Below are 22374 nucleotides of genomic sequence, written 5' to 3'. Positions count from 1 at the left end.
GAAAAATGCCTTTCACTGGAAACTCCAGTACATCAGATAGCTCATTGCTCAGACTCAGTGACATGGCAGGAGGTTGTTTTGCAGCTTTCGAACTTGCTTGCTCATGAATTAACACTTCCCACCTGTAGCCACTGGGGCTGAAGCCATGAAACCTCCCAGGCTGAAATCCTTCTGCTGATAAAAATCTAGATTGAACTCAGCATGAAGCTGTGGAAAAATGCAGATGTGTATTTTGAGAGTCCTTGGTCAGGCTTTGAACAATCAGATGAGTATTAGGAGAAAAAAAAATGCAGTAGTTTAAAAATAACAGATCTACTGCATGGCAGCCATAAAAGGAGATTTTAAGGAAAGGAACAGAAAATCATGCCAGACGAACACATTAGGAATAGCAGTTGATATGGCATGTACGAATGACAACATATATATCCTCTTTCTCTCCAAAATAGATGTGAGAACCTTACAGCCAGAGCACACTGTTTAAACTCTGTTAGTACAACATTCACCACATCTTCTTACCACTGCAGGCTCTTGCTGAACACTACTACTGTTGCTTCTCCCTCCAGACAAAATTTAAACTCGGGTCAAAACTGTAAACAGTTCTTAATTGAACAATCCAACTCAAAGCATTACAGGCTGCTTGAAAGCCTCTGTGACCTGACAGATTTGAATACTGAAAAACATGACATCAGAATGACCTTTCCTTCTGCACTGTTCTCACAGCTCCTTTCTTCTCAGTAGATACTTGAATCTCTGCTGTCTTCCTAGTCTTAGTGCCTGATACGCTGAGTTTGCTCCATCCATCCATCCATCCATCCATCCATCCATCCATCCATCCATCCATCCATCCCACTAGGACCTCTAGTTGCAGGGTCATTTATTCCCTCTCCTCTGTTTTGTAAAGGGATGATAAGACAGTGCTGGGTCTCGGCAGCATCCCCCAGCTATCCAGACATCGCCGTGGGTTTCCCAAACACCCTCATTCCCAGAGAACAGAACTCTGAGGTCTGTTGTGGTTTGAGATAACTGACAAAAGAGTTTGGGCCTGCCATTACCACCCCGCAAACCCAGCCCATCTTAAATCACGGCCTGCTGCCTACATCAGAAGTCCTTTGTGAAGAGCACAGTTGCTCCTCTGTAACTGTTCTACATGGAGCAGGTCATCAGCTGCTTATGAGGTTTCCTTCTGTTTATAATTTTTTTCTCAAAAAAACCCCACAGTATGAAGTAATGTTAGAAATAAATAGTCTCATCCTTCTCCCCTAATAATAGAAAGAGGAGCCTTGTTGGGCTACATGTGATTTTCTGTGTCAGCTCCTCACCTGGGAGTTTGAGTGGGTTTCCTGCAAGTTACAGCAATTTCATTCAGCAAAATCTGAAATTAAACACTTTATTTTCTGTGAATCCACAGGATGGTCTTTGAATTGCTGAGCTTTTCTCAAGGTGACTTTGAAAGCCATCTTCCTTGCCCCAGCAATGAGATCTCTGTGCACGGCATACAGCTGTGATAATCCCTGGAGAGTTTTGTCCAAGCCAAGAAATTAAGAGCCCCGTCTAATGGGGTCACCGGCTGCTAATGAAGTTGCACGTTCATAAACTACAGCTACAGCTCTCAAGGGAAACTCCCCGTCATCCCTGCTTTGGGAGATGCAGTTTGTCTGTGTCATAGGAGCTCGTAGGACCTGTGAGAGCTGCTGGAGGCAATCTGCTCTGTGGGCTTTATTTTTAACCCCACCTCCCCGACCCCTAAGCAGGTTCTTCTTTCATTCCCAAATTGAACGGAACAGAGTTTTAATTTTGGTGCCTGTGTCAATTTGTCAGCAGTAGTCAAACAAGAGAGGAGTTATTCAGGTTTTTTCCTCCTGTGGAGGATCAAACAACAAATCTGTGTAAGGAATTCCTGATGGAGAAGCCTGAAAGGAAGATTATGAATTTTCAAAGCCGTGGCCTTGTAAACCAAGCGTCTCTGCAGACATCATGGAACAAGAGCTCATTAGGAGTAATCATCTAAAACCTGACTGAAATGTCTGTAGTTTTTCTGACTTACTCCAGATGAAGATCTTATCCATTCCCCTAGTTTTAAGTCCAGACACATGTTTTTGTGGTGGAGACATAATTTCCTCTGCATGCTGTAACCATTGCTCTGCACCGTGACAAGCAAATGTTTATTGGGGTTTGCAGGCCTCAGCAAGAGCTTATAGCACATTTCTTTATGGCATTTGTTTTGCTATACATGCTGTATATTTTGGTGGGTTTGCCGGTGCTTTATTTGATGCTCAAGATCAATCATTTCTGAAACACAAGTGTGACATTTTGGGAAAAACAACTTCCACTCGCTCAGTACTAATCTATCATGTTGACTTTATTTCCGGCCCAGCATACCAAGAGCAAACAACTTCCTACTACTCCGTGCTTTTCTGCTAAATGCCTTTTCCAAAAGGTTAGGGAAATGCTTGTGTCATGGAAAAAACAGAATCCAGCTACGCAGGAAGTAAAGAGGTGCAGTGGATGAGGCTTAATTGTGCACTTAACAGGCTCAGACTAGCCTGAGCTTACATTAGCTGAACCACTGAACCCATCCAAGCTGAACAGATGCAGAGCGTTGGGCTGTGCAGTTAAGATACACTTCAGCATGGGGTTCTTTATCTGCAGGTAGTAGCACATAACCACCTGGGCAGACCCCTGGAAATGACTCCCAGCATGGGCAGGGGAGAGGGACATTTTGCGTCTGCTCAAGGCAAGATGTTCTCAGAGTCTCTGTGTACAATATCTCACTCTGCCTCTCACAAGATACAGCTAAGGTTGTTCCTTGTGCTTTAGTTTGCTTTGTTTTGTTTTGTTTTGTTTTGTTTTGTTTTGTTTTTTCTCAAATCTTTGTCCTATGAAAGAGGCGTTGGGGATGTTCTCAGGATTGCAGGTGGCTTGGAGGCAGAAGGGCTTGTGGATGACTTTGTCCTTTCTACAAGACCTTCTCTTACAGGCCTCTGATGTCTCACTAGTGTGATGCTACTTCTTCCTTTCTAAGGAGCCAGTGTCTCAGTGTGGGAATTGCCCCATGAATCCCCACCTGACTGGAAATAGTGCTTCTCAAGCTGAAAATAGTGCTTCTCAAGCTGAGAGTTAGTTTTTGCTAACTAGAGACTGTCACAGCTGTTGGCCATTCTGCAGTACTTTCTGCTAGACTTTATTTTTGAGCTGGGGAAAACACCCCGGCCCTGTGCACACTATTAGCTCAGACAGGTGATAATGTGCCTGTCTTAGGTGGTCGAAATGACAATTGGTATCATTACTATGCCTGCAGATAATTTAGGATTCATTAAAGTAAATGTTCAGGGGAGAAGAGTGCATGATTGCAGTTTAGCATCGTCGTATTAGGGCATCCCTGGCTCTAGCAGGCAAATGAGGAACACTGTAGCTCAGCATTTTCTGGATTGTAGGGATCTATCTGTTGGCTTAGGCTTTGCAAAAATGTAAGCGGTGTTTACAATTGCAATTGGCAACGAGTTGCTTTTTTCTGATACAAATCCAAATGCTAGGGTTATAATTACTCTGAATGTTGCATCCTGCAATCTGGAAGCATAAGCAACATGCATTGGTCTGTTCTTCACAAAGAAATTGTTGAGGGCTGCAGTGGCCATCCCTGAGGAATCTTCCCATGGCCCTGAATTATGTAGCAAGCCCACATCTATGTAATCTCCTCTCCATACTGTTTCATTTTGCCTACAATAACTGTATTAGACACCACTGCAGATTGACTCTGCAGGCTCATGCTAGTCCAGATGTAAGATGTGGGATTCACCATCTTCTAGGGACTAAAATATTTAAAACAAAATGGAAGACTTTCAATAGGAAAGATATGCACTTGAAAATAAATGCTCTTTTATAGAGTAGTCTTGTATGTCATGTTGTGCCCCTTGTAGTGATCAAGGGAAAGAACAGACCTTGATTCTTGGGAGTAGCAGCATAAGGATTACACAAGTCTTTTTTTTTGGAAGGCGTGATCTTGACAGTGATCTGTGCAGATGCATACCAGATCAAGCCAGAGCAAAGCCACATAGGCAGCCAACACCTGGAGACCTAAAAAAATATTACATTAATGCTCATGGTGACTGATAGGGGTTGCCTAAATTTGGGGCTGGCATGGGTAAGATGACAACTAAAGTTCTAATCACTTTGTGGGCCTGCTGTATGCTGTTGGCATTGAAGAGTTCCTTGTTGCCAGCTGCCAAGAGGTAAATCTGCACACCTGATGGACGATGGACACCTCACAGGCCAAAACAGCACTTGAAATCTACTGGACTCAGTGGATGAAAACTGAAGCTAAAACCACAGCTGAATGTTTGGGCCAGGCTATAAATAAAGTACCTGAGTAAATTGCGGAGAAATTGCTTTTAAAGGAACAGAGCAGAGGGAGAGACTCATGTACATGCCTTGAGCTTCAGTGTTGGGATGCAGCTTGGTTGAGTTTTTTTTCTGGTGGGTAATATAGTGTGTGCTTACCAAAAATATATTTGAACAAACATGGATGCTACAATGTTAATGGGATGGGGTTTTTTTCCCATAAGCAATTTGCTAAGTTTTTCTGTAAAATTCGATTAACAAAAGTCTGTGTAACTGGTGCATTTCCTATGCCAAACACTTTGTCTTACAGACATATAGTCACAGAAAAGAAAGAGATTCTTACAAAAGACACAGGTAAGTTCACAGTCTTTATCTATAAGGAAAAAGTGCCCTGAAAACTAAATAGGTCTCAAAATACTCTTCTCTAGATTTTGGTTTTGCACTGTAGTATGAATTTGACACAGCAGAAAATTTTTCAGCTAGAGGAGTAGAGGGGTTTTTACATAGACAGAGTTACTCTTTCTGTCCTGTGTGTCCCTATATGTGTCTTTATATATATATATATCATTTAGAGAAGAAAAAGATGAACTATGTCCTCTTTGCTGAACTATACCCTAGTTAGCAAAGACTAACTCTCAGCTTGAAAAACGTTATTTTCAGCTTGAGAATTTAGCTTTGTAATAAACTCAAACTAAAGTGAACCCAGAGGAAGGCTGGCTGTGTGCTCAGCCTCTGCAGGTAGAGTCTCATTTCCAGCTTATTCTATAAACAGACTCTTTTCTTCTATTATTTAAAACTGCTCAGCTGCTTCTCTGCAAGAAAACAGCAAAGGCAATTGAGCACAGTCTTGGTCACGTAAGTGGCTCTTGTCTCAAAAGCTAGTTCGTATTCAGTGCTGTCCTAGTTTTTTCTTTTCTCAGTCCCATAAAGGTCCTTTTCAGAGTTGAAGAAATTCCAATTAATGAGCACTGGAATCAGTGTGTGAGCAAAAAAAAAGTACAGTATTTAGCATAGTGCTATAAAATTATGGATAAATATTTACATACCTTTTAATGTCCCTTCACATTCTCTTAAGCTGTTGGGTTTTTCTCTAATCTTCATTTGACCATTTCAAGCATTACTAACATATTTTGAGTTATTTTTACACTTCCAGCATCTACTCTGTAAAAACAGTGAACGCGAAGGTGCAGGTGGCTGAGCTGAGTTCAAAAGATTAATTTGCCGAGGAGAACTAGGACTTTCCAACTGTATTTCTGTGCTTGAGTTTCTTAATAAAGCCACAGTCTTATCCTGAACTTAGGCTAACTCCATGGTTACAGTGGTGTCGATTAACCATAGTGTCAAAGAATCACTCAGCCTGAAGCAACCAATACAGAGATTTTTATTTGTCTCTCCTCTTTATCCAAGCTTGGAAAAGGGGGCAGGTTGCTACGTGTTCTTGTTACACGTTATCTAAATATATTGATCACTTCCTCCGGACTCTTATCTGTTTGCTCTGCAGTGGCTGTGGTTCATTCACGCTGGGATTTGCAGGGAAGCTGAATGGATACAGCCACGTGAGGGGTGCCAGTGGGCTGGTTCAAGCCGGGTGACACTGCGCCTGGCTTCTCTTTTGTTTCTTCTGGCTGGTTGTTTGACATCCGTCAGCCTCTCTGTTCATTAAGGCGGCGTGATGAATGGAAGGCAGCAAGTGTAATTGGGGCAGTTAGGGCCACCTGGTTCATAAATATAACAAACATCCACTAGTGCATCTCTTTCCGCACCACAGGCATCAGTGAAGTGCAAACTGGCTGATAGTGAATGGAAATCATAATGGAAATCATGTGAAGATTCTAGCAGTTCCCAGAGTCACGCCAGCTTCTCTTGCCCCAGCCTTTCTAAGGCCCATAAAAGAACATTTTCAAAGGTGGGGCAGAGACTGCATTCATATAGAGTTATTGTTTGTGGAGTTTTTACACTGAGATAACTTCATTAGAGTAGATCCTGCACTGCCCCAAGGGTAGGTGTACCCAGCCATACAGAATTGAGCTGGTGGTTGGCATGGTGGTTTTTGTGCCATTTGTGCAACATGTGTGTGGCACAGGTAGTTTGCTGGAGAAAGCAGGAGAAGGGTTTTTTGCACCCTTGGTAGTCCTTGTGCAGAGAGGGGAAGAAGTCCAACCCACAAGAGACTCAATACCAGCTGATTTAAACACCAGCTTTGCACTTAATGCTCCCAGACTATGCCTTCTCCTGAGCTGAGCTCTCCAGACCTTACCTGAGTAGGGCTACAGTGGGCAGAGATGTGGAGCCAACTCAAGATGGAAGTATGGACATCACACTGGTGCCCAGGACTGGACAACAGTGCCTCATAGATGTGACCTTGGACTCAGCAGTGATCAGTGAAAGCAGTGCTTACAGCCCCATGCTGGCCACTGAGGATAATGTCTTTAGCAGACTTTGCATCATGAAGTGGTTAATGAATTCTTTTGTAGTGAAAGACTGGATTCAATAAAAAGTTTCTGGGGCAAGTTACCATAGCCTGCCATACTGCAGTGTGTCAGGCAGACCCTTGGTTTTTTCCCTTTTCATTTATTTTTTCTTCCCTTTTTAATTTTAAATTGAGTGCAGCTGACTGCCTCCAATGCTGTTAACAATGGTACTTCTTTCCCTAGGACAATGTAACATTTAAAACAGATAAAAGCTCATGTGGGGCTAATAAAAGTTTGCCCCCATCCTCATTCCTGTAGGGCAAGTTTCCTCATAGTTAACATTTTAAGTAGCAGCTCTATGAATATGAATGTAATTGACTTTTACACACTATTACTCATCAGCGGGTAACTCCGAACAGGCGTCACTGGAGGGATGTGCTGAGTCTCAAAGAAACTTTGTGGCCCAGCAGCAGGGGAGCAATGCTGTGTGAGATGAATCCTCAGCTGGGACTGGGAAGTCAGTGGGTGAATAACTGTGGTAACCAGAGTGCTGGGCATGGAAGCCCAGCAGCCCCAGTCCAGCAAGAGTAGCAAAATGGGAGGACACGCACAGGTGACCCTCGGCAGCCTGTGCGCTCCTTCTGGTGGTTGATGGAGAGAGGGTGCAAGTCAGTGGGTTCCCATTCCAGATTTTCCATCATAATTCTGGTACAGGTTGGGTTAGGGGTCCAAATGAAACCCTCTGAGCACTGGTATTTTGTCCATATCAGGGACAAGGAAAGGCATATGACTTGCATACCTTCTTGGATGGAATGCTAACAAATTCATTATTGTTAGTATTCAAATTATTGAATACTAATAAAATTCCTTATTAGCAGCATTATGATTTTGAAGGCAATGTAAAAGTGTTAGGTTTTATAAATGCACTTTAAGGTGACTTCTTTCCTGATAAGTTTGTGCATGATATATATGTGCTTTTACACAATCAGTCTAAATTCTATTTCAGTCAGAAAACCAACTAGTTTTAAAGTAATCTGTATGTTGCAGGGACGTGTTTTGACTGTCCTCCCTGCAGAACTCAATCCAGAACATCCATGACTTTTCCTTCCTGGATCTTCCTTTGCCTGTGGTGATCTTTGGATTAGGCTCCATGGTGCTTTGCGAGACATATTTTTTTTATGGTTTTAAAGCCTTGATCAGTGCTATGATGGGAAGGTGCCTCTGTTCTTTTCCTCCACCTCCTCCTAGTCTCCTTGTTGCTGGAAAGTTCTTGGTTCCCCCTCAGTTGCTGTTGGCTGTAGCTACCAAACCTGCCCAGCTGGGAGGCTGAGTCCCTGCCCTGCCCTTCCCACAAAAAACACAGGACCAAAGAGTTGGTGCATTATGCACTGTTTATATTTACAAATTTAGATATATGATTGCTCCCTACCAGTGTTTACCAATTATATATTCCAGTCAAAGCAGGAATGAGTCATTTTTACATTGCTCATAGAAAATTAAAAAATGCTTAAACACCCACAAAATTTGCTTACTCTTCAGGTGTAGCCCCCGGAAGGGTGAGGACAGCTTCTGCCGTATTCTGCTTGGAAACATCACTGATATGACTATTGGGAAGTTGAACAGTGTTGGGTGATGTGCAGAAAAATATGGAAAAGGCCATGAGGTCAGGTGCTGAGGACAATTTTGAAAAAAATGCTGGGCTGCAAAAAGTGTGCTTGTTTTCAGTAAGGCCTTTTCATGACATGTCATCTGACGACTTTGCGTGGGGTTTGTAGAATTAAGCCAGCCTTTATCCACAAAGATAGGAAGTCGGATCTTTTGATGCACTAGTGGCAGTTAGCAAACTGATACAGATGGTCGTTTTGTTCAGAACAACGTGCACAAAAGTATCCCAGAGGTGCAGCTCAAAATACCCACATTGCTCTCGTGTGTCACTCCCTCTCTTTCCATTAATGCAAAATGACTCACAGGCTTGAAAAGGCAAACATTGATCAAAAGACCGAAGAGTGATTTACTGGTGCAAGATGGGACAAGATGTTGTTTTAGCCCAACAAACAGTAACTGCATTTAGAGGTATTGCCAAGGGAGTCCGAGGCGGTGCTTGCTTACTAAATTGGGTAAAATGCAGGGATTTCACCAAATGCAAATGACAATGAACAATATGTATGACTCAATATATCCGCTATGCTTTCAATGTGCAGTCAGAGGGTGGTATAGCTGACCTTTTAAAGTGATACTTTTCAAACCACATTGTTATGATTATCAAAGTGTTCATTTTAGAGTACAATATTTGGACCCACTCCTGTTAATTTTCTTGTGTATCATTTGAACGCTGTTTTCCCCTCTGTTTATAAGAAAAGCACTTCCAGGCAACCCCTAGAGTGTCATGCATTTATTTCTATGTTTAATCAGGGAGTGAAACTTGCCATCAGTTCTCCGAGGCTTGACACACACCTCTGGAGTGCTTCAAGTCACATATGGAATTAGCTAAAATAACTTTGATGGTAATTTTGTGAGGCCTTCCTGTGTGCCAGAAATAGTCTTCAAGAACAATGTAGGGCAAGAAATATTCTCTGCTCTTTAGCCTCAGCTTCCTCCTATCTAAGAGCTGTCAGCAGCATCTCTGGCTTTGCAGAGCAGATCCCAGAATGGTTGCGGGGTTATCCCAGTTTTACAGTACTGTAAGGAAAAAAAAATAATCTGGCATCAGATTTGTAAATTTAAGTGTAGAAAAGGCTAAAAAAATAAAACAATTGCAGCTTGTAGTCAGCCCAAGGCCAGCAAGCAGACTGGAACAAGGTCCCCGCAAATCCAAGAGAGGCGGTTTTGCTGGGATGCATTTCCTCTCCGTCTTCCATCAGCCAAGCCAAAAACTCAACAGGAAAAAAATAAAAAGGAAGCCGTACAGAGCAATTTGGCTGCACAACTGGCTGCACTATCACAGATGAATAGCCTGGGCCCAGCTTCTCCATGGTGTGAGGACTCAGTGTGATGCTCAGGGGCTGGGCGAGATGCTGCCACTGTGACCAGCGATGGCCACCACCCTACTTCCCACTGCTATTCCCTGAGCAGTCACCCCTCCAGCCTGAGGGGTCTGGCACAGACTGGGCCCACCACAGTTAAAGCACAGCTTTCCTGGAGCATGAGCTGCCATGCTCAGATGCCCCATCAGGTGAAGATTTAAGTACTAAAAAATAGCAGAATTTTCTATCGGGTCGAGCATGCCTTATTTTGATCATGGAGGTTAGACACAGATATGGGAATTCCCCCAAGCTGGTTTATTTGCAGATTTGTTCAGACAGTTTCTTTTTTTTTTTTTTTTTTTTTTTTTTTTTTGGTAACAAATCAGCCTGTTTTTATAATAATCTCATCTTGAAACTTGAGAGGAAGGGAATGTATGGGTGAGCAGCTAATATCAGTGAGTTCTGGAAACTCCCTTTTTATGGTCTCTCTCATTTAGCAGCTGTTATGATACTTTCATTGCATTAAAAACTTACTTTACAAGACTGACGATAAATTGACTTAATCTCTTCCAGTAAAATTAGCTCCAGATCACAATAAGTTTGAGAAAAGAACTACTAAATAATATTAATATACAAACAACAGGGCTTTGATCTAATATATAATGAAAAAATAAAGCATCAGAGGTGTTACAATCGGAGAAGGCAAAGCTATTTTCCTTTTTTTTTACTGATATTCCCCTGGTTCAAATACTATTTTAAGAGTGTGTATGTAGGATCTACTGACTTGTAGATGCAAACATTGGTTTAAAATTAATTTGAAAATATCTCTTGATATGAAGCAATATATTTACTGATTTAAATCATACCCATCTGGACATGTTTATCAAAATCAATCCTTGTCTACTATAAGCCATTTGCTGCCATTGCCACCCACTGGCCAGGGACAAACAACCATCCTGTTACTGACCCAGATCAACAAATATCCTGATTAAACAGACACATCTTGCTGCACATCCAACTGCTTCCTATTCAGCATCTTGCCTTTAACACAAAATCTGGCCAGCTTTGTACAAAATGTATTTACTGTTTTTATCTTTAAAACATAAATCATAGTCTGGGAAGGAGGGGGCAGGGGGAGCCTGTTCTGCAGAACGTGAACTCTGATCTGATAGTTTCATCCCTCTGTCATCTTTAAATGTCGCATCTAAAAACTGAAGGATCTCATCTTTTTATGTTTCTGTAAGATGAGATACAGTTTTGGTAATAAATAGTAAAATAATGAAACCAAATTACGGACTGTAGGGAGCCATTTTTCTCACATAAAGGTCAGCATATGTGGTAATACTTTGGATTAAGTATGAAATTACTACAGGACCGTAATAACTAACCTTGTTAATCTTTTCTCATTTTCTCAAAAGTAGCTCAAAAAGAAATATTACAGCAGTCACAGCTTAATATTTGAATCCTTCTCTGCTTTAATCAGAGTCCTTTATATACTGTGATTTTGTGTGTTATTTTGTCCTAATATTACTAACAATTTTATTAATCATGTCTGTTGTTGGTTGGTTTACCACTTTCATTCACAAATTATTTTAGGGCCCAATATTTAGGCCTTTTCTGAAAAACTGATACAAAAATTATTATTCTTAGAGGAGCTGCTCTTCACTTAGGTACCCATGAACAAAAGCTAAACCAGGCCCTTGGACTACTCTCCCCTGTGCCTTTCAGTACCATATACCAGGTTCATACCACCAATGCTGAGACAGCCTTCTCTACAAATGAAAGGCAAAGAAAGGCGATAATGTTTTGTTCTCTGCATCATTAGTAACAGGGAAGGAGGAGAAGAACCTAGCAGAACAACTGCATCTTTTGTTTTTAAGTTCTTCGGAACAATTCTGCCAGGCAGCGCATTTTCCCTCTGTTTCATTTGTCTTTGTTATTTTCCTATCTAATTAAAATTCTGCAGTGCCGTCATGAAATTGTTGTCCGTTTAAGGTCACAAACAGCTTCTGTCCTAATGAAATATGAATTGCATTAGTTAATTGAATTGTGCACTTATTGTGTGTTGTGAATGGACTGAGCACACTTATATTCTTAACATATACTGAGTGTTTTATCAGTTTAGGCAGTGTGTGGACATAGAAAATGCTGCTATCATTCTTTGCATCACAATAGGGAGATTTCATTGGCAATAGATGGGACTAAGAAGTGTTTGTGAAGGACAAGAACTCTAAGATCTCACACAGGCATCTGCTAGCTGGGATGAGATCGGCTCTTCAGTGGTCTGGGGTCAGGGCACAGTCCCGAGCGGAAAACTCGAATAAACCCTTATTATGCACGGTGTCTCTGTGATGTCTGTCAAGATAGGAAGAACCAAGGGGGAGTAACGAACATCTGTGGCCTTCTGCAGCAGGAGGCTTTCTGGGTTAAATGAACCTTGTAATTGAAACCCTCAGTGCACGATCCAGACCGTTCTCTTCCAGGGTCTGCCTGGTCTCTGTGCAGATACTACCCCCACACCCCTGGTAACACAACAAGCTGAGCTCTGGGGTCCTTTTCACAGATGGGAGGTTCATTCTTTGAACGGTGGGAAGGTTCACTTTAGGATGTCGAGGACCTCATCAAAGTCAAATGAAAGCATGGGAGCTCTTTCTGTTGACCTCAGGGCTGTGGATGAAGCAGGTGCTTACAGGAAGTGCAGGCTCTGGCACTGAGCCTTTACAACATGTAAGATGGATGTTTTGCATCAGTAACCACTCAATGGTGGGCTCTACTAATGAACCAGAGTATTTTAGAGGATGGTCGTTAGCTGGGAAAACAGTAACAGAATACTGGATTTAATTTCCTTGCATGGGTCTTGATTTTTCACTTAGTTCTTCAAGACTGCTCAGCATCATACATATACACACATGTATTGTGTATATATATATATACATATGTATAATATGCATATATATATTTATATACATATACGTATATCTCCAGTATTTAGGCATTAGATTTATTTACAGGGAAAAGTATCTTTGGATTCTGCATAATATTCTGTAAGGTAGTAAATCTGAATACAGTACCTTCCTGATATCCTTGAGCTTGACAGGCATGGAGAGATACCTTTTGTTCTGTCAAATAGTGCCTCCCTTAGCTCGAAATGGTACTTCATTCAACAGTAGGTTGAAAGGAAAGATAAGCAGTGTTCAGGCTGAAGAGTTGTTGAGAAATTTCTTCTTCTTGTTGTCATTTTCCGCTCAAAAACTGAGGAGATATGCACATGGAAGTTTCTTTTACTGCAGCAAGCTAATGCGGGAATATAAAACCACTTAAGATAAACACAGCTAAAAATTGACTTGCCACAATACACAATTCCCAGAGGGAAATACCATGACCCTTTTTACAAGAGAAACAGAGAGAAGAGTGTCTGTGCTTGATCTCAGCAGGCATGGACACCCCATTTGTGGGGACTTCCCAGCTCTGCGCACATGCAGAGGAACTTGTCATTTCCCACTGCAGGTGATCCTCCACAGCTGCTGTAGCACTCACCTTCCAGGAACACTTCTCCATGGGCCCCAGACAAGCACTTTGATACCACCACCCACAGGTAATGCACTGAGATACAAAGACTAAATGAGGGATTCTGGTTCAGGTAGGTAGGCAAGAACCTTCCCCGGTATGTTTGATAGATGGGAAGAGAGGTTTCATCGGAGGGCAGTGTGGGGCTAGCCACATTATGTGGCTGCTTCTCTGATTCACCTGGAAGAGTTTCTTTCTCAATCATTGTAATTACTGAACCTAAGGGGACCTGCCTCTGGGTGTAGTTGTTGCATTACAGAAGTGTTTCAAGCAGATGAGTTTCCTGCACTCCCCAACTGCCCCGACACACTAATACCTGCTTAAACATCTGACTGAGGAGTTTCCCACCTAGTGCCCATACCACTTGGTTCTTTCCTCTCTCTCTCTCTCTCTCTCTCTCTCTCTCTCTCTCTGAATTTATTGCATTGGCCACAGTACTGAGAGCTGTAGTTGAGCAACTGATTAATATCCCTGCCCGCATGAAAGCATTCAGGAGGTGATTAAGAAAGGGTGGGTGTCTGTAATGGTTTAGTGAAGTAAGTCCTGACAGATTCACAGGCAGTGGGCAAATGACTGAGAGCGAAAGTGGTGGGATGGGGCATGAAGGGTGATTGGCAGTGGTTGCTAAGTGGTCTGAAAAGGGGTGAGTGAAAGTACTTGGGGGAGGGCTGATGGTGGGAAAGACACTACTGTGTTACCCCGTGGCAAACTACAGATGTACTAGCTGTATTTTCTTCTGTGAAGCAGTTTTAAAAGACTTGATGTCATTAAAAATGCTCACGTACTTCTGTCTAAATTATATAATGTAATGCTGCATAATTAAGCAGGGGAGGAAATGAAAGCAATTCAAGGAAGGCTGAAAAATAAAAATAAACTGAGGAGTCCTCTAGGGAGAGTAGAGAAGAAGCAAAGACTGATAAAGTCCTGCAGATTGATGTGATTTTGCTGTCTTCTGTAGCACCACCATGTGAAGGGAGACAGTCTGTGTCCCTGCTCCTACAGGTGGCCTTCCATGAGGACGCCTGTGCTCAGCCTGGCCCTCTGCCCCTGGCTCCAGCCACAGGATCCAGTTGCCCATCTATGGCACGTTGAATCCTTTTCTGCCCCAGCACCATCAGCCATACTTCTGTGGCCTCTTCCAGCATTCACTCCAGCCTCAAACAGAGCGGGAATGCAGGGGTGGTCCTCAGAGCAGCCGGGAAGAGCGTCCTCCCCTGCTGTGATTAATTCAGTTAAAAACCCATGACTGACCCGTCACAGTGTCTGTGGCTGGACAAAGGAGTGAAGGCGTAAACAGTAGCATTTTATACCCTGGCACATGGTTAAATTCCGTATTGTCACCAAGTTTTTTAGCTTTGTTTTCAGTTAAGTAAGGGACAGAACTATCTTTTTTTTCTTTTTTTTTTTAAACACAGCCTCTTCTCTTTATGTTCCTGTCATTATATGTTGAATTATTATTCCTTCCATATAAAATAAAGCACATGAGCAAAACCTGAATTTTGTTCTATTTAGTTTTTAGTTTTCATTAAATAGTTTATGAAAATGTTCCTTCTAAGATTAAGGAATTTGCCCATTCTAAAAATAGGGTTTGAACTTCTTTTCTCAATCTTTCATTATGCCTTGCATTTAACTTACAACATTTTTGCAGATAAAAAGATATACTGGATTTTTTTCCTAAATTAAAGGTTCTATGTTGCTTGTGTAGATTTTTTTTCAAATTTCTATATAATTCTTACTTTAGGAATCCATGGATTTTGTCTCAATCAAAGTCTTTTTGTTTGATGAACATGAAAAAAATTAGAAGGATATCTTTATAAACACAAAAGGACACAAAAATCCCCTGCTCAGCTAATACATAATTATTTAAAATTGTCCATCTTTATTGGAATCATGATGAATCTAGCACAGACTGTATCTGTGTCTGTGCCTGTGCTGGGCACCATCTGCTTCAAATGAAGGCAAAGAAATGCCCCAAGAGGTGGATTTAGGATAATGTCATCTCCCACCCTTCCCCCTGTCTTGTATAGTCCTTTTGAAGATCTCACACTAATCCCAAAAATCAGAGATTTATTTAATCCTTCAAACAAAAGCCTTTCATTATAATTACTATAATAATAACAACTATTATTACTATTATTGTTATTGCCACCATTCTTATTACTACTATCCCTATTATTTTGGACTGTTAATGGCTTTTGTTTACTGTAGAAATATTTGCTTATTCTTTGAAGCTCACTAAACTCTCATCTCAGCATTCTGTAGCAATTACCTAATTTAAATACTTTCTATAATAATAAGGTCTAATTGAGGATGATGTGCAAAAGTATGCTGTCTTACCAGCTTTGAATTTCCTGTCCTTCCTTATGTTATTGAAATTCCCCTATTTCTTGCATGATGAGGACTGGGAGTGCTGAGTCTCCATCTGCACATTCTCTCTCCCTGTCTCTCATTGACTCCTTGTTCCGTTAGATGGCTGCATTCCCAAATGGCTTCTTCCAGTGCTCTCCCTATTGAAAAGTTTTCTGTGTTCTTATAGTCTTATTGCTCTACTCTGATCCCTGTCAAATAAAGAGTGAAGAAAATTCAAACACCATTTTCAGAAAAGATCTGTTAAATCCCAACAGCTTTAATAAATTATTATCAGTGCAGTGATTATTAATGCATAATATTAAAATTTTAGAAATGGGATCAGGAATCTAATTTATTTCCTCTGTCCCCATCCGTACTGTAGCTTTGTAGTGTATTTCTCGGCCCAAGACTTGCAATACTTGTCAGGTGCCTAACTTCAGGCCACCAAGGCAGGAGGTCCCCACTGCGAAGCTCGGTCTACTCAGGTGTCTACTCATGTGTTTAGGAATCTAACTTGAAAGCATATTTTTTCAAGATTTAGATGACAGGGATATATTACCATGACACTGAGAAGGAGCTTGCATGGGTTATACAGTACTGACAGTTGTTTGCCCAGCCAAAAGCCAAACATTTTATTACCACAAGCAAGTAGATAAAAAGACAGTAACTCTTATTTTGACTATGGAACTGGTTAAAATATCTTACCTTAAGGACCCTTGATCTGACACAGCTTCTGCTTCTTTACTTTCAAATATTCTGAAGTCCCACAAATGTCTGTGACAAATTGAGGAAGCTCAGATGCTGAAAGGTCATCTGGGAGGGGAAGGGTGGCTCTCGGGCACGAGCTGGCCAAGGCTTTGCTTCAAGAAGCTAGTCTCCCTATGGCTGCAGAGCAGAGGGTCAGATCATCCTTCTCTGGCAGACAGTGCAACTCTGCAAATAAAGCTGGCTTTAGCCACCGGTCAGAATGAGACTGGTGAGGCAAACACCCCCAGTTGTCCCCAGGAACACAGCAGTGATGAACATGAGCTCAGCAAGCTTCTTAATTTCAGCCAAAACAATGGATATCATGAGGCACTGGATGAACTTTTCTCACCAGTAAGTAAGAGAAATTGTCTGGGAAGTAACATCATTTGGCTAGACAGAAAACTCTGGTCCAAGTCAGGGCAAATGGCTTTGACTCAGCTGTTCCCAGTTTCATATGCAAGTCTGATGAAGCGGTGAGATCTGTGCCAGTTCTCAGTGTTGCCGGAACAGACTGTGCAAGAAGGTGCTTTAGTTTGCAAGATAGAGAGTACAGTAACTGAGTGAAGGAGAGCCTAGAAAATGGAGAGGACCAGAACAGAAGTAGATTCTGCAAATAAGCCAGAAGTTATGAGCGTCTGGGGAACATATTAGTCAGATATGTCTATTAAAGACATCTGTATATATGGCAGCATCTTGTGAATTCAGAGAACATGATGCCAATTACAACCATCGGAGAGTCGTAATTTTGGTAAATGTATAAAAGGGAATTCAGGAAAACTGGGAAGGTATCAGAAAAAGGAGTTGAATAGCGTAACTATTTAGACAAGTGTAACAAGCTTAAAAGCAAAAGAACAATCAGAGTATTTTGCCATGGAGGATGATTTTAATAGCAATGAGTGGTAGGGAAATGTAGTGGAACAACGTAATTATCTACCTACAAACTGTTCAGGAAAGAAAGACTGGGCTGCGGAGGCAGAGGAAATACTCCTGAATAGAAGGATAACATGAACATTATTTAGCTGAACTGTAAGTGGGAAGGGCTGTGCAACTGAATCTCTGAAGACAAATAAATAAATGCTAAAGTAGAAATTCCAAAGCATTTTTACAACTTTCGAAAAGTAAAGACATTAGCAGGTCTTTGTTGCTAATATCCAGCTTAAGCAAAGGAAACAGAATGAACATTGTTGAACTCAAAAGAATTGTTAACAGATTTGTGGTAATGGGAACTTGGGCTACTCCCCTAAGCCTGGCCAAATAAATCAGGAGGCACACAAATTAGAAGAGCAATTTTGTTAACACTTGACACAACACTATCTTGGAAAAGTGAGACAGAAGGAAGAAACTACTCTTAACTTGAGTATCAATAACAAACTGATTGTAGCTAACTCACTGAGTACTAACACTTAGGTGTACCAGAAACCTAATTCGCGATGGCAGTTCAGGGATTGAACTTTCACCTCTTCAAGGTGATGCTCTTTTTGTTTTCTTTAACCTCTGTGACATAAATATGTATTTTAATGTGTAAAAATTCAACAAAGAGCAACTTCATCTTCCTCCTCCTAAATCTACCCTTAAAAATTGACCAGAGGTGAAGTAATAAACACAGCTTTATGAGGTGCTCCTCCTTCTGGGAGTGTGAAAGCCTTCAGAGAACTTCTCATATGGCTCAGCTGCTACCAGCTCCTTGATAAATCATACAGGTGTGCTGTGCCTTCCACATAGGACGGTTTTGCATGCAGGTCTCCAGCTGAACATTGCCCAGGTATCCCTGCTTTCTGAGCATGGTTTTGTGTTGGCTTCACAGCAAATCTGCCACAACTGGTGTTGGACTAAGCCTTGTTTTAAACATTCCTACCCGACCCCTGCTTGCTTCTAGAGGAATACCACCTCGACTTGGGTTTCTTTGAGACACAAACTGGGTCTTGAGCTGTCATCAAGTACTAGTCAGGGCTGGTCTCACTGCAGGCTACCGCTGTGTCACAGCACAACCTTGAAGAGTCCCTTTGGCACAGTGCCTGCGGTGACTTGGCTATTGCATCCACCTAGGTTACACTCAGTGTTGTGGCAGCCAACTGCAGTTAAAACCTGCTGGGACCACAGCTCAAGCATGATTAGCTGGCACAATGACAATCATGTATTTGTCTCCACTAACTTCTGCTCCATAGACAGGAATAAGCAATATACTTTTAAGGAAAGGACAAATGTGTATGGACAAATGCTTAGTGGAAACTCTGTGAGGCAGCACTGAATGCTTGAAAGTGAATAGTGAAAAGAGAAGTAATGAAGGAAGTAAGGTTAAACAGCCAGAAGAAGAAGGAGTCACACAAGAAATGGCAGAAGAAACACACACCAGAAGGAAAGCGACTACATGAGCAAAGCATATAAAAAGTCCCCAGTGTGTGAAAGGAATGCAAATTCAGAAGTACAATTTTGGAGTGAACACAGATGGCAAAATCTGGCTGAAACCAACATACAAGGTCAGGTCAGTGTGAGAAAAGACTAACTGACCCTTTCATGGTTCTTACATGTGTAGAAAGGCCATTTGGATGGGACAGAAAACACTGGGCAGAAAGAATACAAAGCAGCAGTATATTTTTTCCAATCAAAAGCCATCTATAACCTGTTCTTGAAAATGTCTTTTTTCTTCAAGCATAGTACATGATGGTACATTATGGCATTAGTACATGATGGTATCACTGGTGACACTGAGAACACTGGTCTGTCATGAATCAATAGATTTGTTTCATCTTTAGCTAATTTGAACCTTTAATCTTCTTGCTTGTACAAATTCTTCTTCCTTCAGGTCAAAGTATTAAATAGGCTCAAGAAGTAAATAAGGAAATAAATACCAGAAACGCCATTGGGAACATTGCAATTAAAGTTTTCTAATAGTCAAATCAACTTAATGCTGTGATTACTAATTCAGTTCAGCTTCTTTCCTTCATCCCCCTCCCCCAAACTCTATGGCTAAAGCTGTGGGAGTAGATGGCCTAAAAAAGGAAGGTGCTTTGGTTTTCTTTTAGTTTCTTGATGTTTCTGTTGCTCTAGATCAGGGTTGAGGGTCTTTGTATTTTAACTGCTCTCACTATGGACATACAGGAACTTTTACAACACAGAGACGTAAAATAGCCCAAAACATTGGTCTGCAAATTCTTCCCTATGTTTCATGCCTGGTTTGCATTCCACCATGTGCCCATGTTACTGGTGCATCTGACTTTTTTTATGGATATAAGTTATACTGGTGCAAACCCTTCTGTAGACAAAATCTTGCTGATACAACTGTCTCCCACCAGTGCAACATATTTCAGTTAATGAGTCAGAATATGCTTTGATATCAGTATAAATGGTCCCTCCTGGGGGGAGGATTGCTTCTTTACTGTTAAAAGTGTAGATAAGTTTTGAACTTTTCTCTTCCCTTACTTGTTCTTAAATCAATCAAACCCCTATCATTTCTCATCCAGAAATAATACATCTTTTTTTCATCACCTTTTTGACTGCTGGTCCCTGTCTGTATTCTTGCTTCAATCATATGGTCATCAGAAAAGGGTATATCTAAAATCTTCTTGAAAGCAGAAGTTCTGTTTCAAGTGATGGTAACTGCAGGATCAAACGCCTCCAATCTTAAAAGAAAAAGAAACAAAACTGGTTCAAAAGCTTGAAGCTAACAAATGGTTTGTAGCTGGCTGAGACGCTTGTATTTAATATTGAGAAAGCAATGACTTTCTGGTCTCCAGTGGAGCATCTCCTAACCAGACAGACAGGCACACAACGAAATGAAGTCTTAATGCTGAGAACTTCTTGGGAACACTACAATAACATTCTGGCAGGCTGGTCTCCCTTGGCTCATGCACTCACTGCAATTTGAATGTCTCTTTCAGTTTAGCATGATACTTGGCAAATTTCCCAACCTTACATTATCTGGGAAAGGAAGACAGGAGAAGCTGGTACATTCAGCAGATCTTTGAAGAAGCTTCTTTGCAGTTTGCTGGTAGCAAAAGCGTTGGCTGCAAAAGAGTGTAGAAGTGTCAGGACTGCAGCTTAGTTAGCTTGAAAAGGGTTTATCTGACTTGCATCCAGGCATCAAGATGCTCAGATACCACAGCAATGTGTGTGGTATAAGAACCTAGATAGAAGATGATTAGATAGCAAATCAGACAGAATTTTGCATGTGATTTCCTGGGTTTGTCTAAACTTATAGCAGCAACAGTTAATTATAGGAGGTTATAATAAGGTAGCTCCTTGGGTGGGTTTATGGCACTTACACATTGGATTCCAGCCATAAAGTGCCAGCTGAGAGTTACCACTGTGGCAGGAAGCCCCTATTGATGCAAAACTGATGGAAACCATCTTTGGGCCTTCCCACTTTGGGCTAGAAGCAGCAGATACTGGTGATGGAGGATCTTGAGGGAGAAGCAGCCTTTTGACAGCAATGGCAGAATTCCAAGGAAAAGACCATCGAGATGTGCAAGGGACATCACCTGAAGAGGGACAGAAGCAGGAGGTAGTTGCACACAGGAGGTACTTGTGGTCATCCTCTAGATGATTGCTGTACCTACCTCCAGATCTGGTGCCTCTCCTTCCACCACACATGAATTCCTCAGCTGTTGTAATCACTTCCTCTGGCTCTTAAGCAAGGGCAGCTCTTTAATTGCAGATTAATGTGTTAATGAAATTCTTGAGGCTACGTTGAAGTGACCGGGCAGGAGAGACTAGGCTTTCAGCAGCAGCTGCTGGCACAGGAGTCACAGCTCACGCTGCTCTACGGGGAAGGCAGTGCCGTAAGCAGGAGCGGGATCTGTCATTTTTTCTCCGGTAGTGCCTCGGGGCACATCTACACGGCAGAGCGCACGGATTCTGGAGCTGCCTCTGAGCGGTGGTTGTGCTAGTTTCACAGCAGGAATATTCAGTCTGCCTGGAGTGCTATTCTAATATACCCACAGTGTTTGCGCCCCTATCCCTGACCCTGAGGTAGCTTGATGAGTGCAAGGTGAGCTCTCTCTTCCCCTCTGTAGAACTGTGCTCTGCTGTGTGCTCCCACCTGCTCTTAGAAGTATTAAAAAAATTAATTATGACATTTATGAAGGACTTTATATCAGTTTTGATCTGTGGTTTCTGATCTGTGGGGTCTTATTTATTTTAGAAATTGGGGAAGCTTTCAAGGCCAATTTCATAAGTGATGCTTTTTTGTTTCCTTCGCTGACAGTCCTGATTTTGTTTTATATTCTTTCTTTTGAGTATCCGAAATTTTGCATGAAATTTCTACCGACTTGCAAACACCAACACATGGAATAATTACCAATCCTTCCTGCCTAAGTTAACAGCATTCTCCTTCCTTGTGCTCTTAGTTCAAGGTCACAATGATAGAATTTAATCCTTCATGAATTTTCATCCGACTTGCTGTCCACAGAAATTGTTGATTAAAAGATCCAATTTCCATTGGCGTTCTCCCTTTCAAAGGATGTCAACAGGAAATATAAATGTGCAGCCCTTTGTGAATGATCTGCAAGGACATGCAGGCTTATGGAAAAAAAAAAAAAGCAGCAGTTAGCTAAATCCTTTAGTTTCTGTTTTCAATGACTGGCCATAGGAATGCAGGCTAAGCTGTATTTCAGCTGTTCCCAAGGATGTGTATGTGTAACTTGTTGATAGTGGTTGGTACATCAGGCTCCAGTGACAGCTACGTGACCACTCCGATGATCACTGTCCTGTAGCAGAACCAGCCCCTGCCTCCCCTCAAGAACACCAGGCACGAAAGAAAACAAAGAGGGATCTGTTTATTCAGAGGACTGGCACTCGTACCTCCTGCTTTTTACTGAGAAAAGAGAGATCCTAGGTCATTTCAGCTCTCACTCTATTCTCCCAGCAGCCATTAGGTTGTAAGGAGCTGCATGACTTGCTTCAGCAATTGATGTGAATTTCTGATACCTGGGAGAGCTGAGACTTTTCCCCACAGGGCCTGTGGGGAATCTGATTGATAGGAGCAAAACTCAACACCCAGA

The 22374-nt window shown here is 41.7% G+C and overlaps 1 protein-coding gene and 1 long non-coding RNA gene across 2 annotated transcripts in view; one reads left to right on the top strand and one right to left on the bottom strand.

The window, feature by feature from the left end:
* BCL2 (BCL2 apoptosis regulator) overlaps positions 1-22374 on the top strand; it is a 96643-nt gene that overhangs the window by 60878 nt on the left and 13391 nt on the right. The gene's annotated exons all lie outside the window — the stretch shown is intronic.
* LOC137478271 (uncharacterized) lies at positions 9129-12888 on the bottom strand. The gene is made up of 2 exons (XR_011001485.1): positions 12784-12888; positions 9129-9428 (listed from the first exon to the last, which is right to left on the bottom strand). It is a non-coding gene; the product is annotated as an uncharacterized lncRNA (long non-coding RNA).

Source organism: Anomalospiza imberbis, chromosome 1 (assembly GCF_031753505.1).
Source record: "Anomalospiza imberbis isolate Cuckoo-Finch-1a 21T00152 chromosome 1, ASM3175350v1, whole genome shotgun sequence".
Classification (NCBI taxonomy): domain Eukaryota; kingdom Metazoa; phylum Chordata; class Aves; order Passeriformes; family Viduidae; genus Anomalospiza; species Anomalospiza imberbis.
The sequence above is the reverse complement of the archived record's forward strand: the minus strand, read 5'-3'. Positions and strand labels throughout refer to the sequence as shown.